Raw genomic sequence first — 3325 nt, forward strand, 5'->3', positions numbered from 1 at the left:
GACCCTCCGGGGCATCCATGCTGGAAGCGCGGGCGAGGACCCTTAGGACAGGAAGTCCCTGTGAGCGCGAAGGCTCGGGATCCAGTAGGCCCTACGCGTGATCTGACACAATCCAGCCACGATCGAGCCAGATCCGGCAAGAAGCCAGTGGGATTATCGTCAGATCGGGCTCAAGGTAATCGCCTCACGGATCCGGTCTCGCCAGTGGACCAGACGGCCACAGGCTCTTCCGACACTTCCTTGGGCACCCTGCAGCGACACTTCGAAGCTGCGATGAGTCGTTTCCTGGCCGAACAGGGTCTGAGAGCGCCCGTGCCACAAGCGCAAGTGCTCCACGAACATGGAGCACGAGACGTGGAGATGGAGTCCGTGGAGGGAGACAACTTCCATGATGAGTTCGACCCAGATGATCTGGATGGCCCATCCACGTCGTCAGCAGTGGTAGCAACAGCCACAGCCGGGGCAGGTGGATCGTCCATGATCCAGAGGGTACGGATCTCAGCCATATCGGATCTGAAGGAATTCACGGGCAAGGATCCAAGATGAGGACCGAGCGAGAACATGAATCAGCAAAGTCAAGTCGGCCCTCATGAGAGATCAAGCATCGGATGCTGAGAAGTGTTTAAACTTTGCGGATCTGCTAGCGGGACCAGCCAGGAACTGGTATCGGCAGCTGGGCAGATCAACCAGAAACAAGTGGCCAGATTTGCTGCGCAGTTTCAGACCCAGTACTGTGGATTGAGAGTGTCGGTGGCACGACAATACTACCACACTCGCCGCAGATCGGATGAATCCCCGTTGGAATACCTACATTGACTAAATGTGGCCGGTCTACGGGCCAAGTTGAAGATCAAGGATGGGGGATCCAAGGTACTGCGGGAACACGTGGATCATTTCATCGAGACGTTGGGAGATGTGGATCTGGCCGACAGGCTGACCCTGCTACGACTTCCCGACGCAGACGAGCTTGAAGAAGTACTGCGGGCGGTGGATCGCGCGAAACACCGCCAGAAGAAGGCGGCGGTCGGGTCCGGCAAATATCGCCAAAAGGCTCCGACGCCTACGGCCCCAGCTCGACGTGTCCACCAAGTCACGGCGCCCGACTCAGGAACTGAGTCAGGATCCGACGGCTCGGACTCCGACCCTGAAGATTACCGTCGAGTCTGTCTCACTGCGTCCAACGATCGAACGGCGAAGACAGGAGACAACTCTCGACCGGGGGATACCGTACTCGGGGACCGTGGGATGTACAGATCCCGAGATCTCATGGACGGGGCAGCACAAGTCAGGTGTTCGCAGTGCGGATCCCGGAAGCACACTGAATCTGGATGCTGGAAACATCTGGTCTGTGAGAAGTGTGGCAAGAAAAGGTCATCCTGGGGATCATTGCTTCTACGTGTGTCGCGGGTGTGGCGAGATTCACGACGTCGGCAAGTGTCCCGATGGAAGAATTCTACAACCAGATCCGCCAATGGTTTGATCCAGCCAAGCATCGAGGGATGTTGCCGGAAGTGGCAGAGCAGATGTTAAACTAGGACGCTCGCCGGGTTTGAATCCGGTACGAGCCGAGCGTTCTAGGTACTGCATTTATGCATTTGTGAACAAGACATCGCTAGATCCAGGTAGCAGGACCCTAGATCCAGTCGATAATACACGTGATCTACATGAAGTGTCAGTTGCCAGGGTCTCTAGTTTGCGCCAAGTGGACGAGTTTTCCAGATCCAAAGTCTCTTCAACCCTGGATCTACAAAGAGGAGAGGCACGTGGTTACTGGGAGAAACGCCAACATGGTCGATGGTTTGAGCCTACCAAGGGTGAGGTCACTGCAGATCCACCTAAGGTCTGTCTGGTCACTGGATCCTGTGGATCTGAGGATGTTGGATCCATGGATCTGCTAACAGGGGAGTCCCGTGGATACTGGAAGTACCATGCCTCAGGAAAGTGGTTCAGACAAGCCAAGGTAGGGGGCAAGATCAACAATGAAAAAGCAATCCTACTTCTAGATAGTGGTGCCGAGGTGTCTATACTGGATACCGCCTTTGCTCGTAAGGTTGGGTGCCAAGTGGATGGGAGTCGATTCCAAGATTGTGTTGGGATTGGTGAAGGCGTATACCGTACGAACGGGAGAACGCGAATCAAGATCACGCTGGCAGGTTGTTTGGTGTATTGGTTTGACATTTGGGTCGGGGATCTCGCTGGTCAAGACGCCATCCTTGGGATGGATTTCATGGTGCCAGCCGGAGTGAGGTTGGATCTGGCGGATGGGACACTTTGTTTCCCTGACGAGATGCGGATCCAGCTCAGCGGACGGCGGCCGTTGTATGGAGCGAAGATGAGGATCATAAGGGCGGATAAGACCACCTGGATCGAGCCCGGGGAAACTTGGGAGCTGTCAGACCGGTTAAAGTGGGTGGAACATGAGAAACTGTGGGTCACTCGGGGCGAGAAATGGGTACCTACCGTAATCCAAGGACCAGGTCGATCGCAATACCTCCAGGTCACGAACGTCAGCGACAAGAGACTATTACTGGACCATTATGAGGAGATCGGACGATGGTTGGCGAAGGACGGTATCCCTAGGCGACCTGGATATGTGTCAGTGGGATCCCGCCGCTACAAAGAATGGCAGAATCTGGTGTACGAGGCGACTACCGAGATCGAATCTCTCGGAGAGGTGGAGCTCCCGGCGGAACCAACTGGCCCCTTGGTGGATCGGCCTTCATATCCAACTCCGCGAAAGATCCTGCAGAGAGATCGACGGGTTGAGATCCAAGCAATGGAGGTTGGATCCATGACGGGGGACGATCCCCAGAGTCGGCCCTTAGATAACGCAGGGTCGGTGGATGAAGGATTGCAGAGGGCTAAAGCCGAACAGCCGGATCCCGCCGATCCACAAGTGGATCCAAGCTTTCCACTGGATAAAGTGCCTGGATCCCTATCGAGAGTGGCAACGCTAGTCAAACCCGAACTGTCGGGTTCAGACTCGTTAGAGGACCGGCTGGATCCGACCGGTGACTTCCCCAGTACCAGGATACCCGACCCCACGAAGACAGAAGGGATGACGGTCGAAGGGGAGTCGCGGTGTCTGGATCCAAGGGTGGATCAGACAAAGACCGAAGATGAACAAGTCTGCTACCGTGAAGGCGGGGATCTACACGCCGATGATCTTGGAGAAGGTATGGCGGTAATCCCGGAGGTACCACTGACCACAGAGGAGGTCACGATTGATGATATCCAAGTGGATCCAGGGGCGAACGAACCCACTGAAGTGGATCGTCTGCGTCAGAAGATCGGGAAAGCCGACATCTGCTGATCGGTAAGGTAG

The sequence above is a fragment of the Phytophthora infestans genome, genomic scaffold (genome assembly GCF_000142945.1).
Source record: "Phytophthora infestans T30-4 supercont1.201 genomic scaffold, whole genome shotgun sequence".
Lineage (NCBI taxonomy): Eukaryota > Oomycota > Peronosporomycetes > Peronosporales > Peronosporaceae > Phytophthora > Phytophthora infestans.